We start from the raw sequence: 16,321 nt of genomic DNA on the forward strand, positions 1-16,321 counted from the left end.
TCATGTATTATGTTTTTTTTAATAATAATCTAAATCTAAAATCGTACATACAGGATTCAGCAAAAGCAGCGCATCTACAAGCTCGACTTTACAGCCACTATCAGAACTTAGTATAGTACTGTATATCGTCACTGTCGGGGAGAAACCTCACATTTATTCCGTAAAACCGCCCTCTTATAATACTACAGTACTGTGTTACACAATCTACATGTTCGTTCGAGCTCGTTAATCTGCTACTTTTGCAATTTATTTTATTTTTATTTGAATCCTGAAAAGTAACAGTTTGGGACCCGACAGAGACGATAATAATATCGTCTCTGTCGGGTCCCAAACTGTTACTACTATCTACCGTGATATATATATGTATATATATCACGGTAGATAGTAAAAGAATTTCCCTGCAGGGATTAATGGAGATAATCTTTCTCTAGTAAAATTCCTGCAGTGTTAACCCTCTAAGACCCAGCGTTGCTTTTTAGCAACAATTTTATTTTATTTTATTACTAAATTATTATTATTTTTTTCTGTTCTTTTTTCGCCTAAACGTAATCAGTGATGTTCATTGCAATGCCATTTCAATGCCATTGGTCATGATATTTGCATATAAATACCCCCCACAGAGGCTGAAATTCACACAAATAAAAAATGTCTGGAAAGATATCCTAAGCTAAGTTAAAGTGAGTGTAAGAAATGTACCAAAACCGGACCACTTTTACACTCTGAACAAGGTGCACTTTCACACTTTCACCCTGCGCCACTGCGGAGGTGCCATAGGACATGCACTTTGAAACCCATTAACGGCAGAGAGAGCTGTTAGCGCTCACATTCAAACTCACTCTTCTGCACTCCCTCTTGTATACGTGTGAGTGCACGCGATGCATGGAGGAGAGTGGTATTGAGCAGTACGGTTTCCAAATGTTTTCATGTCACATAATATCGATGTATTTGGCCACGGACCCGCATCTAAAAAGAATGATGTTGTGCCAGGGAACCCCAGAAGAGATGGTTAGTGTTAAAAATGGCCGCTTTTTAAGAAAAACAATATTAAAGGATTTGCACTCATTTTCAAGATTTTTCAAAAATAGCAGATCTACATGTTTACTTTATGCCACGCTTGCATATCTACTATTTCTGAATAGCCAAAGTAAGTGGCTACAGTGGTTAAAATGATTGTGACGCTATATTAACACATTTTGCTACATGGGGACCTATAGAGAGAAGACTTCCGCACACCCGGCAGGCAATTTGGAGCTACATGGGGACCACCTGGACCCCCAGGGGTCCTTGAAATGCTTCCACAGGTTCTCCAGCAATATGAGTTCATATTTAAAACCTAGTGGAAACATCTATAGTACTATACTACTAAAACAGCACATCAAATTGAGCTTGTAGATCGGTGATTTTCAAACAAATCATGACATACATTTGGAATATTGTCAAAATATTTTTAGATGGGGGTCTGTGGTCAAACATATTCATTTCGGGGTACCTCACATGGAAATGTTTGAGGTACCATCAACATGGCACGTGCGAGGGCCTGTTCAAACATGCGCGCGCGCACGCACACGTACGAACACACAGCTACCCACTGCAGGCAGAGAGTTCCAAACGACTTATATTAGCAGCACTAGGGAGGTGGGACACCAATCCTATATGTGCTGGCATCAACTCAAATGGTGCTTTTCATTTAAGTGTTCCACAGCCAACCCAAGGAAACATTAAAGTGACTCCCCTTATGGCAGGAGACCGAATGTGAGCAGGGAGGTATGGATGTGCGTGTTCGTGTGTGCGCGCGCGCGCGTGCGTGTTCGTGTGTGCGCGCGCGCGCACGCGCGTGCGTGTGTGTGTGTGTGTGTGTGCGTGCGTGCCTGAGCATGCAGATACTGTATATTTGCCTACACATGAGTGGTAGTGATCATAAAAATGCTGAACTTGAGAATCTCTGGCCTGTGATCTAAGTGATGTCTTGATAAGGTCTCTCCTCTTTGCTGAAACAGCACTTCACACAAGCACGCATAAAAATGCTAAAATCTCTCCTCGCTTCAACTCCCCCTCCCTCGCTCTTTCATCTTCATTGTATATCCCTCTGTATATCCCTCTGTATATCTCTTCTCTTCTCTTCTCTTCTCTTCTCTTCTCTTCTCTTCTCTTCTCTTCTCTACTCCTCTCCTCTTCCTGTCCTGGATACTTTGCATAGCTGATGCCATCCATCCCCTCCTGTCTCTACCGGACAACAAATGAAGCTCTTAATTGCACCTGCGGCACAGAATCCTGCCTTGACAAGAAGAAAAACAATCAATAGCTTTTTGGACTTCCGACCAACACCCCCTCCCCGCCACGCCCAAACGCCGCACCCTCCATCACGTCTTGCTGACATTATAAATGATTCATCGCCAAGTAAATGGCTCCTGGGGCATTTGGATGAAAGTACAGTAGGAGCCGATGTATGTGTACAGTATGTGTGTGTGTGTGTGTGTGTGTGTGTGTGTGTGTGTGTGTGTGTCTGTCTGTCTCCCCCAGGCTTGGCTGAAGATAACAGTGTCAGCTAGCTCAGAGCTACTGTATACAGTCTGTTCCATCAGATACATATGAGGCTAATGAGCATTTGCGCCTGTCGCAGACATGCGCAGAGCAAGTTCAGTCAGGGAACCTCAGTCAGCGCGCCGGCCGTTAATTGGGCCACCGCAGCATCAGGCTCTCATCCACATGATTCACTCAGCCAATCACACGCTCACCCAATCTCTCATACCGGCTACTTTAACCGAAGGTTTTGCATTCATCCTCCTGCTTGCTTGCTTGCTTGCTGCTGCTGCTTTTTTTTGTATACTGTGCGCTGCTGTATACAAAGTGCTCACCCACCTCCACCCCAGCTACCACCTGTCGTTTTGGATCTATACTGTTTAGGTACGGGGGATTCAGAGTCCCTATGGTCGGGACTGATGCGCTTGACCTGAGTACCTAAAAAGCAGATCCAATACATCGCCAAACCATAATAAATATATTGCATTGATTATCCTATATCAATAAATATATATATTACATCCTCCTTGAGTTGTCTGACTGAAATGGTTGTGTACTGTGTGAGCATGTGTGTGTGTGTGTGTGGGGGGGGGGGTGTTACGCTGCACGCCGAAAAAGAGTCCGCCATTTCCCCTCCTGCTGTCCTGCTGGTTGCTAAAAGTATAGGCATTGTAGTAGGTATTTTTTCGTTCGACTGTGTGTGTTTGTGTGTGTGTGTGTGTGTGTGTGTGTGTGTGTGTGTGTGCGTGTGCGTGTGTTTTGTCTTCCATTATCCAATGCTATGAAATAATGGAACAGGAACACCCAACATGGATGCATAGTTACTGAAGGTTTGGCAGGGCAAGGGGGTGTCCACATCAATCCGCCTGGGTAAAGGAGATCCTGACTGGGGCTTATCCCTGCTCAGCTCTGGCACGACTCTGGAAAGCCTGATGTCAAGCTAACGAGACCACAACACTCCCTGGTAAGTCAATCACAGGGAATGTGCGTGCACGCATGGTCACGCATGAGTGTGTGTAGCTGAGTTTGTCTACCGTTGGATAAAGATCATTTTGGAGATTTCCCACCTTTCAGAGCTGGTCATACCCGACTACAGACAGTCATACCAGCTTAGTGGCCTAGTGATTAGAGTGACCACCCTGAGACTGGGAGATCAAGGTTCAAGCCCCGGCTGAGTCATACAAGTACGTACCCAAGCAAAATAAAAGAAAGACATGACATCTCTGGTTTACTTCCGTTACCTGCGTGAAGTACAGTAGAGGTGGCTGCCTTTTTAGGAGACCGGAAGCGGGGTTTGGAGTATATTATTTTCCAATGGACGAGTGAACATGAGCACAGCTTCTGAACCATTATTTAGTGCCATGGTCACGCACTAAACAAAATATTTGGACCTGATCGTCAAAAGCCACACAACTTTCCCACGATGTTCATACTAAAATGGCTTTTTTTCCAGAGAGAAATCAAGAGAAAATCTACTTTATTCTCAACCTTTCTCTGTCCCAGGCAGCAACACACTCTGGAGGGATCTAGAACTTAAAGACGCGAGATCAGACGGCGCCCACTTAGACCATTTATAGGATTTGTGTACCAATTTCACCTCCACCTCCAAATTCTACACTGTATCTTTGGCCATACCAAAAACTATAAAAATGCAACCAAATGCCTCCCTGCTTGGCACTGAGCAGTTCCTGCGACATACTAGCGTTGTGCCCATAGGGTGTACTTGTGCACCGTGCTACGGAAACAGAAGATTGACCTACGGGGCCATGTGGCTCAGAAACACATCTCATTACACAGCTGTCAGGCACACGAGAATGATACATGTACAGTACGTCTCTTCTGTCTACCTGTGGCTAGCTGTTTGAATGATACAGTGTACAGTACGTCTCTTCTGTCTACCTGTGGCTAGCTGTTTGAATGATACAGTGTACAGTACGTCTCTTCTGTCTACCTGTGGCTAGCTGTTTTGTTTTCATTCCCCCAAGAGCACGCACAATCATTGCCCGCACTAAACCACTAAAGATGAGCCAATGCTTTTGTGAGAAATAACCAGAAGTAATGGGCCAATGTTTGGAGTTTTCTCAGAGTGTGTTGTTTGGTAACTCAAAAGCCACTGCTTCAAATAGCAATACAAAGCCAAGTGTCAATACGCGTGTGAATCTCTAGAATACTAATGGCTGAACATGCACAAAAAAAAAGTTTCTCGGAAATAAATGGCAGTTATATTTACTTCCGTGAGCTCAGTGGTTTACAAATGAAAGCCATGAAAGTAACTTTTGTCTCAAGCTACTATTCTACGACGACTGCATAAGGTGAAGACACCGTCCGAGTCATAGGAGAGGACTAATGCAGTCCTGCTCAAGGCTGAATAAGGACAGGTTATGAATATGACATTTGTTTAGAAGAAAGAGAAACTAGAAACTATTTTGTTTCTGTCGGGCAGAAACCTCTTAACTGTATATTCAAACTTTGTGTGTGTTTTTCCGTAAATTAACGCCTTACTTGATCATTATACAGTTTTGTATATTAGATTTCCATCCAACAGCGACAATTTGATGAAATTCTAGTCCTGTTGGGATCTCCCGACCGTGTGGGGAGGGAGTTGGCTGAGGAAGGAGCAGTCGAGGTTGAGGTGTTGCTGGCCAGCCTCAGCAACACCATCATGTGAAAAGTCACTGTTTTCCAATGTGTGTCTTGGGTCCTTTTGTGCATGGACACAATGTAGACTTTTATCCTTTGAGACTTTATTGCCCCACAAGGGGACATTCCTTTTCACACAGCACTGTACTTGTCAGACAACAAAAACACATAGACCAGTCGACAACACAGTAACAGCAATTCGACAGCAACAAATGACAGACGGCAGTACACACTGTTCTGCGAGGCCTGTTGTTTACGTCGCCTAAGACTGCAGGTATCAGGCTTTTCCCCCCCAAACAAGTCCTTTTTCACCTCAATGTTCTGCAGCAGTGCGCGGAGTGGGACATTGCAGTAAGGTGGTGATTGAGTGGATTTGTGATGTCTTGTGCTATTGAGATTGCAACGTGAACAATGGTTTTGTTGTTTGGTTTAGTGAGGTTGAGTGTTGGCGAGAGCAATTTGTCCTGGCAGCAGTGTTGTTCACTATAACCCAGGGTACGCCGCCCTGCTCGCAGGAGGGATGTTTAAGGACCCAGAATATTCCAAATTATCTTGAAATCTGAGCAGACCCTGTTGTGTATCTCAAGGACCAATCGACTTCAAACTCAGTGTGCATATCGCAGAGGACCGGCGAGGGAGTGAAGCACTGGAGTGGAAAGTCGGTTGGATTGACGGTTTGTCCAAAAAGTAACGCTATAAATCTGCAATAAATCCATTTGTGGGTGTGGCTGACATGCAAGGGTACACCGATGTGCAGGCTCAATCACAATGACATTAAACAAGTTGTCCCTGCCAACATTTCAAGAGCACTTCTATCTATTAAAAGTTTACTTCCTGTGCCATATACTCTCTCCAGATATTTCTGTTTAATTTAGTAGGGCATAGGAACCACTTCTTATTTCTGCACGTCGTCTTGTCAGTCAAAAAAGTCCAAGTTGAGTCAACACGTTGCTTGAAGACGTACTCACATTGACACGCAAGGGAGGGGCAACTTGTATGACATATCTCTGCAACATTAAAAATATACAGTACGTGTGTGTGTGTGTGTGTGTGTGTGTGTGTGTGTGTGTGTGTGTGTGTGTGTGTGTGTGTGTGTACTCGTCTGTGCATATGTGTGGTTTCCATGTGTGTATATCTGTCAGCAGGTTATAATAATGACACTTATCAAAGCTTGCAACACACACACACACACAACAGTGGCTAGGCCACCTGTGCAGATTACAGTAAGACACGCTACCAAAATACATATAACAGCGTAATCTCATTCCATTTATGATGACTAAGTGTTCATGCAGCTTGTACCGCAAGCGCACGCACGTGTGCATGTGCGCATGTGTGCATGTGTACACACGCATATGTACTTAACACATGCAGTGCTCAGAAGATACAGGCTATCGTTGACTCTAATCTAATTGGCCCGATCGATCGGGATGAAGATGTCGTCTCTGCGTAAGCATTTGACTACTTAAATATTTGACACTGGAATCTTTCAGCCTCCGTCTCCCGGCAGCGGCCTCTGTGCATGTAAATTGATCAGGACGAACGCTATACGGCTCCAACACAAACATCAGACACGGAACCAAAAGGACAGAGGTATGTGATAGAGCAAGTGCGGTGTGTGTGTGTGTGTTTTGTGTGTTCTTTGGCCCAGACAGACTGGCAGAGACAGAGACACACACACACACACACACACGCACACACACACACACACACACACACACACACACACACACACCACTAATGATGGTGCAAGCAGAGAGCTCTTAAGCCAGCAGGGATGCCCACAGGCAACAGTTAGAGGGGGTCAAGTAAGTTTTCCTGTGCCTTTGTTGGAAAAGAATAAAAACACAGCTCCAGACATTATAGCAGGCCTGCAATTCCACTGCAGTGCTCGCCGAAGTATACAGCTGTAGCTGTACTCGGAGAGTAGTGGTTTGACGAGTCCTAAAAAGGACCAGTGATTTGCAAGCTCCTGCAACACCGAGTTCTGCATAGCAATATCGCTGTTGTCGGGCAGAAACCTCTTATCTCCAATTTCTCCATACAGTATTTTCATGACTTTGTGTGTTTCTTCGTAAATTTTACACCCCACTTGATCACACTACAACAGTGGTTCTCAAAGTGGGGCCCGGGGACCCCCCAGGGGTCCTTGGGGGAGTTCCAGGGGGTCCCCCCAGCTATGATGGATAGTTAGGAACCTAATGGACCCATGGATCTGTAACTCTAAGAGTGTACAAATGGAACCAAATGGACCCGTTACAATCACAAACAGTGATTGCAATATAAATTGGGGTCCCAGTGATAGAAATGACATTAAATGCAGGTCCGTAGCCTAATGCATGTCAAACTGGGGGTCCTTGAAATTAAAGCGTTTGGGAACCACTGAACGGCAATCACACAAAAGCATCAAAAGTAAGCAGATCCTTAAAGTCGAAAGAATGCCGTTTTGGGATTTGAATCCTGAAAAGCAACAGTTTTGGGACATAAGAGGTTTCCCCCCCCCCCTGACAGAGGCCATATGCTAATTCAGTAACATCCAGGAAAGAGTCTGTCCTCGATACTGATGGCGAATGAATAGATGCATGGATGTGTGAAGGGAGAGTTCTGAAGTGACAGTGCATTGTGGCTCGACGGAAATAGCAGATCTGTCATCTCACAGTGCCTTTCGGCACGTGACACCTGTGTGCCAACCAAGTATAAATCAGGCTATGCGTGCGTGCGCGCACACGCACACACACACACACACACACACACACACACACACACACACACACACACACACACACACACACACACACACACAGTAAGTGTGTGTGCCCCTAACCGATTCAGTAGGAACCTAAAGTAGTCCACGATATTTCCACGATCGTTAAAATAAATATGCTCTGAAAATGCACGCATCCAGAAAAGGTTGCCAAAGTATAGTGTCACATGCACAGACCCTCATGTGCCTATCATCACACAACAATAGAAAGACCATTACAGACTATACAAAATATTTAAAAAAATCACACCCGTGTGAACTGAGTGGTGCAATTCCCCCCCCACACCTCTCTCTCTCTCTCTCTCTCTCTCTCTCTCATTAGCAGGCAGCAGGCACAGCAACACCCCTCTCTCCGTTTCTGGCTCCCCCTACTGGTATAATTAAGTCACATACTCATGCTCACTTATACAGGTACACAAACAGGTACACGGACATTGCTGGTTGTAGGAGTGGTTGCACCACTCAAAAACATGATGGAGGTCACTGTTCCTGCATGCCTGCGGTAAAGCAAATGCCAGCCCTGCAAGTTGAAACGTTTTCTACAGTGGAAAAGTTTGCAGTGTGGGTGGGAGGCGGTTGTCACATTCAGCACTGGCAAAATGCACGTGCACGGCATGACAATGCGGTTCCATCTCTGCCTGCAACGCTTTTGCTTCCTCAATCTCCCTCTCCCCCTATTCCTTTTCCGCACGCATGCACGCACACGCAAGCACGCACACGCACACAAGTAGGCCTACATATCGTATACACCCAAACAGTCAATGCACATCTCTCACCATGAGGCTAACTAAACTCAGTGCAACCATCACACACAGGATGTGCATCTTTCCGTTTCTTTTCTTCAGGGATAAGCTTTTACTTGGAGTCACGACGACTGACGACATGTAGATGAGACTCCAGGGGTGGGGTGGGGGGTGTTGGTGGGGTGGTGGTGGTGGTGGTGGAGGGACGGGGTGGGCTGGGGGACGGGGTGTTTTTTTCGGGGGGTGTTTAGCCAGCCTGGTTTATGAGCCAGGCCTCGGACATGTTGAAATACTCTCAAACTGGTGGCTTTGTTCCCAAAAGGCTAGGCTGTTCTCACAAGCTGTTCGCGCTGTTCTCACACGCTCACACAGCCACTCACTTTGCTAACATTAAACACATGAGGCGGGCCAGTGTGCTCCGACTATAAAACAAATATTTAACAAACACGAGATGCTGCGTAATATGTCGTCTCTGAGACAGTTAAGCGCGGAGCTGGTGGAAAACACATACTGTACACACACACACACACGCACGCAGTTGCTATACAACCCTCAAACGAAAGCTTTTCACCCCCTCGGATATATAAACAGTGTGGCGACAAAACATATGCGCTTCATGCCCTAATAAACACACTGGAGGACTGACACGCTTTCAGTGGCTGCTGCCGCTCTCACGGACGTCCGAACGTCTATATAGCTGTGCTCCGCCACGGCGTGGAAACGTTTCAATGATGTAGCTGTGCTCCACCGCGGCGTGGAAACGTTTCAATGATGTAGCTGTGCTCCGCCACGCCGTGGAAACGTTTCAAACAGAGCTCCGATCAATGGGGTCAACCGCGGGGCAGGCAAGCTGAGACAGTGCACTTCCCCTCCACCCCAACTAACCCAGCACGCACGCACGCACGCACGCACGCACGCACACACGCACATGCTTGTACAATTATTTTCAAATGCTTCTTCAGATTTGTGAGTGTTTCAAAGGCCACATTCTGCAGATTAAGACAATAGCTCTCTCTAGTCTCTGATTCATCACCACCATCCCCTAACCACCCACACACACACACACACACACACACACACACACACACACACACACACACAGTGTCTCTCTCTCTGCATGTCTCTCTCTCTCTCTCTCTCTCTGTGTGTCTTTGTCTCTCCCCATTTGCCACCCAGCTGGTAAACACATGGGCATGTATAATGCCACTGTGCCACACAGTACACAACTCACAATGGGTTCCCACTTCCCGGGCATGTAGCCCTGGCTTGACTTCCGCTTGTTGCACTGCCTCGTCAACATTGACGACTAACCCCCCCCCCCCCCACCCCCCCACCACACCCCCTCCCTAACACCACCACCAGCTTTGACTGTTCCTGAAAATCCCCCCCAACCACACCCTCTATCCCCACCCCTAGCCCATTCTGACCGGGCACCCATTTTGGTGTCAGCATCATGTTATGCTTTAGCTATTGAAAAATAGCAGATCTACAAGCTCATATCGCGCCACCGAGTGGCGCGATACGAGCTTGTAGGTCTGCTATTTTTTGAAAAATCGAAGAGCGACTGACATTTTTAGAATCTGATCTCAGGTCAGAATGGGTTCGTCAGACCAGCGTGTGTCCGGCGGAAACCTCGTATGAATCTGATCTCAGGTCAGAATGGGCTAGCTGACTCTATACCCTGCTGCTTCCTCCCCTCAGCCTCCTCTCACTTCTTTTCGGGGCCAAGTTAAACCCCAGGCTAACGCCTTCTCTGTGGTGAACGGCAGCCACGGGGGGAGAGGCTACAGTATATAGGGTTCTGGAAGCGAAAGCCACGGTCGTTCTGGGACAGACTGACATCATGGTAAGTTTCGGCTGGCTTTTTGGAGAAGTGGTCCAAAGTTCAACTGCCATAAAAGCCCTGGTGCAGCACTTCAAACGAGACGGAGCTCAAATCAAACGTAGCTGAACGTGTTCCCGTCCCCACCGCCGAGTTAAAGAACCTCTCTTTTTTTCCCCCCAGTTCTGATTTCAAGCGTATAAGGATGATTTTTGACCCGTTTGAGTAAGGCGGGGATCAAGTCTTTAAAGGGCAGAAACTTAGTTCTGGTCCAATTATGAATATTTCCAGTGAATTGAGAAAGGTTGCTGTTGAGCAAAGTCCTCTGTAAACTCGGTCCAAGAGTTGAGTCAAGGGTCCTGTCACTGTTTAGTTTTTTTGCGGTCCTGACTCAGTCACGCCCCAACTCCCCCCTCCCCCCCTCGGGCAGACTGCATGCAGTAGTGGCTGATGAGTCAGAGACAGATAGACACAAGCTGAGGGTCGCAGAGATAACGAGCAGGCCTGTTAGCACTCCAAACAGGATCAGCACAACAAGCCGATAAGCCTCACTGTAACCCACACAGCGAAATACACCTTTAAAGTTGAGATATATTAACACTTTGGATTTCACAATGGCAGCCCACACCAGCCCAGATATACGAATGTAGGTTAATTAGAAATATGTTTTATTCTATTATGTTGCATTCTTTGTTGATGTTAATGCATACACTTTGCAGCTATGCAAGTCTGATGAAGACGCTTATTACGGCTCGCCTCGTTTCATTTTCCGGCAATCACTTTCTCTAATTATTAACTTAACCCATTCTGACCGGGCACCCATTTTGGTGTTGGCATCATGTTATGCTTTAGCTATTGAAAAATAGCAGATCTACAAGCTCATATCGCGCCACCGAGTGGCGCGATACAAGCTTGTAGGTCTGCTATTTTTTGAAAAATCGAAGAACGACTGACATTTTTAGAATCTGATCTCAGGTCAGAATGGGTTAAGTCCTGCCATCGGCCATTTCACCGGACATTATACAAGGCCATTTCACCGGACATTATACAAGGCCATTTCACCGGACATTACAAAGGCCATTTCACCGGACATTACAAAGGCCATTTCACCGGACATTATACAAGGCCATTTCACCGGACATTATACAAGGCCATTTCACCGGACATTACAAAGGCCATTTCACCGGACATTACAAAGGCCATTTCACCGGACATTACAAAGGCCATTTCACCGGACATTACAAAGGCCATTTCACCGGACATTACAAGGCCACGCCATCACAATTGTGTTCCGCTCCGGACGGTAATTGGGGACGTTAAAGCAATTTGCCAGAACGAGAGTCACAATCACACTCTTTTGTGCCTTTAATTGATGTGTTTATGAGCAGTTTTCACAACGCTTTCAAACGGAGGCTCTGGAGGTGGCCAAGAGGTTGTTCCAGCTTTACTCAGTGCTTTACCAATAGCGTTAATTGCCAGCGGTGGAGAGGACAGCTCATTTAGCCATTACTAATGACCGTTCCTCCATACAGGTAAAAAAAAAAAGAAGAACCACGGGCTACGGTTACACTAACTGCTGAGTTATGTCATCTCGGCACAGATAAAACACTTTTTCTCCTGGAGCTTTTACACTAATGAGGCTTTTACAACCTTTTTTTTTTAAATCCGTCAGCCTCTGTTTTACCTGAGGCAAAGCACCTGTGTGGAGCCAGCGGTATATCTGTCCTCGTGGAGCCATGCACCGGTGAAGTATAGGCTGTTTTATGGCTGCGCGGTGCTGGGTTTGGAATTACACACCGCTGTATCGCTCTCAATTGCTTTGGCCACATCTTAAGAGGTCCCAGGGTAATGGTGGGGACCTGTGCTCAGATCAGTCTAGTTTATTGACTAGTGCCACCATCACAGCCATGGTTTGTAGGCCCTGTGGCTTGTATTACTCATTGTTATTACGCACCCGATGGCCGTACGCCCGCACGGCGCTGCACGCAGCGTCGGCACATCGCTGATGAATTGGCCTCCTCTCGTCTGTGTTCGGGGTTGTCAACGTATTTAATTTTCAATTGAATTAAATGCCACTGAATACAAACTGCACACACAGAGGGGCTGTTATTGAGTCTTGGTCAAGTGACCAATCAATCACATCCGTCCCTTCGTCTGTTCTTCATCTGTTGCTTTGCGGTGCACTGTGTCTCCTCTGCCTGGCATTGCCCAATGAGTACTCACGCAGCGGAAGACAGACAAATAGACAGCCATTGTCTTTTTATGCCGTGGCACCTGGGGGAGAACCATCTAGAAGAGCGTTTGTCTCTATGTGGGTGCATGTGTGCACGTACATGTGTGCACGTACATGTGTGCACGTACATGCGCGCGTGTAATTCCGCATACCATAGGACTGTGCTCGCTGCCAGTAGGCCGAGGAAGTAAACACATTTGTGAGCTCATTTGGGCAAGACGGACCACGGACGTCATCAAGCCCCGGGCGTTATTATTAGACCCCATCTTGTTACGTGTGACATGCACATTTTCCCCACTGGAGCGTCTCATCCACCGTTGCAGTGGAAAATGCCGTATGTCGTATTGCAATCGTTTGTTTGTCGGGGGCTGCCGTGCCAGCTGTTTGCCACCGTCGCTATATGATCTGATTGGTGGGTGGAAGGAGATGAAAGCTGACCCCCCCCCCCCCCCAGCCAGCAGACCGTGGTTCGGCGCAGACATGGCCCACTGCTCGCACAGCGGATTGCCCGGAACTCTGCCTTTATAGAACTGAGATTTCCACCCTTTGCCCCACTGCCAAATAATTGTCAAATCTACTCTCTCATTTCCACTGGGAGGCTTAGCAGAACGTATAGGTCTCGTGCCCCCCCCCCCCCCCCCCCATCTGCAAACACATCTCCGGGGTTCGCAGAGTGCATACAACAGCAGTCTCGCCATATAACTGTTGGTTGTGTGTACAGCCAGTGAGCAGGCTATATAGCCTAACTCTGGCCCTAAAGCGGGCCTTCCTGGGGCTCAGCCCAAGCCTTCATGGGCCTGCCTCGGTATGTTCTCTAGGCCACCGTGACCCAGGCCAAACCCTGGGGAGAGACAGGGAGCTGGAAGGAAGACAAGACGTGAGGGAGGGAGGGAGGGAGGGAGGGCGGGAGAGACGACGGAGCGAGGAGTGGCGAGTGGAGTGAGTTAACCCATTCTGACCGGAGATCAGATTCATACGAGGTTTCCACTGGACACACAGTGGTCTGATTAACCCATTCTGACCTGAGATCAGATTCTAAAAATGTCAGTCGTTCTTCGATTTTTACAAAAATAGCAGACCTACAAGCTCGTATCGCGCCACTCGGTGGCGCGATATGAGCTTGTAGATCTGCTATTTTTCAATAGCTAAAGCATAACATGATGCCAACACCAAAACGGGTGCCCGGTCAGAATGGGTTAAACGAGGGGAAAGGGGAAAGCGATTCCCTACCAGGACAATGATCCATATTATATAGTTAAAAAACGTTTACGCGACAGCGATTACCTTGCACCCGCTGGGCGTTTAATACCCATCATTATGGGCTGCTCAACCATCTATTTTTTTTCCACCTTTTCCGCCCGCAGGCTTTGGGTTTTGTGTGTCTGTAGCATCTAGGTAGTGTCGCTCGGCTCTCGTCATTAGCCCATATAAGTGGCCTACGCGCTCCCCTTCCACACAAAGCCTAGCGCGCCGGATATGTTTCATCTCAACGACACTCGGGGCTAATGAACAAGTATCGATTTATCTAACAATCACAGCAACTGCAAAGGGGGCTGAATTAATTTGGTGTAAGTGACTTGCTCTTGGCAACAAATTGCTCTCTCTCACTCTCTCTCTTTCTCATTATCTAACTATCCCTTTTGTCTCCATCCCCCCCCCCCCCCCCCTCTCTCACTCTCATGTCTGCACTAGCAAGTCCAGACTTTAGCTAAATCACTGGACATGTGTGGCTCAGCAAAGCACAGGCATTTTTGTCATCTGTAGATTTAGTCGACTAAAATGTTATATTTAGTCGACTAAAACTACACTAAAACCAATGACTAAAATATGACTAGACCTAAATGGAATTTGAATCCAAGACTGACTAAAACTAAACTAAAATCTACACTGGACCGTCCTATCCCATGGCCTCAAGTTTTGAAGCCAGTTCACATTCAAGGTCGGAGAAAAGAAAACCAAAAAGTATTCCTGTATAGGGCTGTTATTTCGACACAACAAAACAGAGAACTGAAGACATATTTCTGCTCCTATACTGCACTCCTGTGGTTAACGTTGGGTAGAGCAAAAGGTCTGACGTTATTAAAAAGCATGGTTATGACTGTATGCAGCTTTTCTCCGTTTACGGTTCTCAAACCTCTTTTGATTGCAAAGACCCCCATAACTCTGAGAGTGTACAAATGGAACCAAGTGGACTGTCTGGTTCCATTTGTACACTCTCAGAGTTGCAGACCCGTAAAAGGTCCATTTGGAACCCTGACGGTTCCACGAGGGACATATGCTTTATGTCAGCCACAGTGGTTGTCAAAGTTAGTTCAAACATTAAAAGTAAATTATCACCTCTGATGATCATAGAATGATCATATAGCACTAGAACCACTGTATCCATTTATATGCTAATTATTCCAAAATAGCAGAACTACAAGCTTGTACATATTTCTTTCTTTCTTTCTTTTTTAAATTAAATCCTCTCTTCTGGGGGTCCCTGGGACAAAACCATTTCAGATGGGGGTCCTCGGCCTTGACATGAAAACGATTGAGATCTGCAGAATACAACACATGCACATGTACGCTGTACTATTTGGCTTAAAATAATTGCTGAGATAATTGTATATACTGTAGCATGACATCATCAGATATGTCTCAGGCAGGGTCTTCCTCAGGGCTTTAAACCCATCAAAGTAAGAGAGTCGATGCCAAAACAAGGATATTGGGAGGATGGCGTGTTTCCCCCGTGTGCCTTACGCCCTCCCTGTGAAACTCCTCGCTGTCAGGTGAAGAGAAGCGCCTGGCGACTCCTATTATGACCTTCTGTGGGGGATATGGACCTTTTGTTAGTGTGGGGAAAGTGGGAATTTGCATAATTACTAAATTGGGGGATGTCACAGCATGCACAACCGGTATAGGTTTTGGGATGATAGGCCTACTTCCTTCAAAGGTGTTACTGATGATACTAATTAAGGCTCTGTTCCATTTAGTGTGCATGCAGTGGTTCTCATTTCAAGGACCCGAATAACTCTGAGTGTACGAGTTGCGTCCCGATAGACACAGAATCATAAATCATGTTTGTACACTCTCAGAGTTACACACCCATACTGTGGTCCATTTGGAACCTACTCAAGGACACTATGAGATCCACTGGCGTAGCAGAGTGTTTCCAGAGTATGCACAGTAACAGCACTGACTCTGTTTGACCAGAATGTAGCACATCCTTAATAATAAAACTTTATTTACATAGCACTTTTCAATGTCCTAAATTAGCATCATCGAGAGAGAGAGAGAGAGAGAGAGAGAGAGAAAGAGAGAGAGAGAGAGAGAGAGAGAGAGAGAGAGAGAGAGAGAACGGATTGGAAGAGACAGGCGGGAGGTGGGTGGGGTTGATTACCAAGACCTCTGATGCCATCTAGTGGCATCTGTGATTATTACAGAGATACACAGAGAGATATGCTTTCTGTTGGTGGTTTGCTTGTGGGGACACTCCCTCGGCCTGACAGCATAGCGGTGTGTGTGTGTGTGTGTGTGTGTGTGTGTGTGTGTGTGTGTGAGACGTGTGTGTGTGTGTGTGTGTGTGTGTGTGTGTGTGTGTGTGTGTGTGTGTGTGT

At 46.5% G+C, this 16,321-nt stretch overlaps 1 protein-coding gene across 2 annotated transcripts in view; it reads right to left on the reverse strand.

The window, feature by feature from the left end:
* LOC310870413 (glypican-5-like) overlaps positions 1–16,321 on the reverse strand; it is a 176,441-nt gene that overhangs the window by 59,535 nt on the left and 100,585 nt on the right. The window lies entirely within an intron of this gene.

The sequence above is a fragment of the Protomyctophum parallelum genome (genome assembly GCF_964188405.1).
Source record: "Protomyctophum parallelum genome assembly, chromosome: 14".
NCBI classification, from domain to species: Eukaryota; Metazoa; Chordata; class Actinopteri; order Myctophiformes; family Myctophidae; genus Protomyctophum; species Protomyctophum parallelum.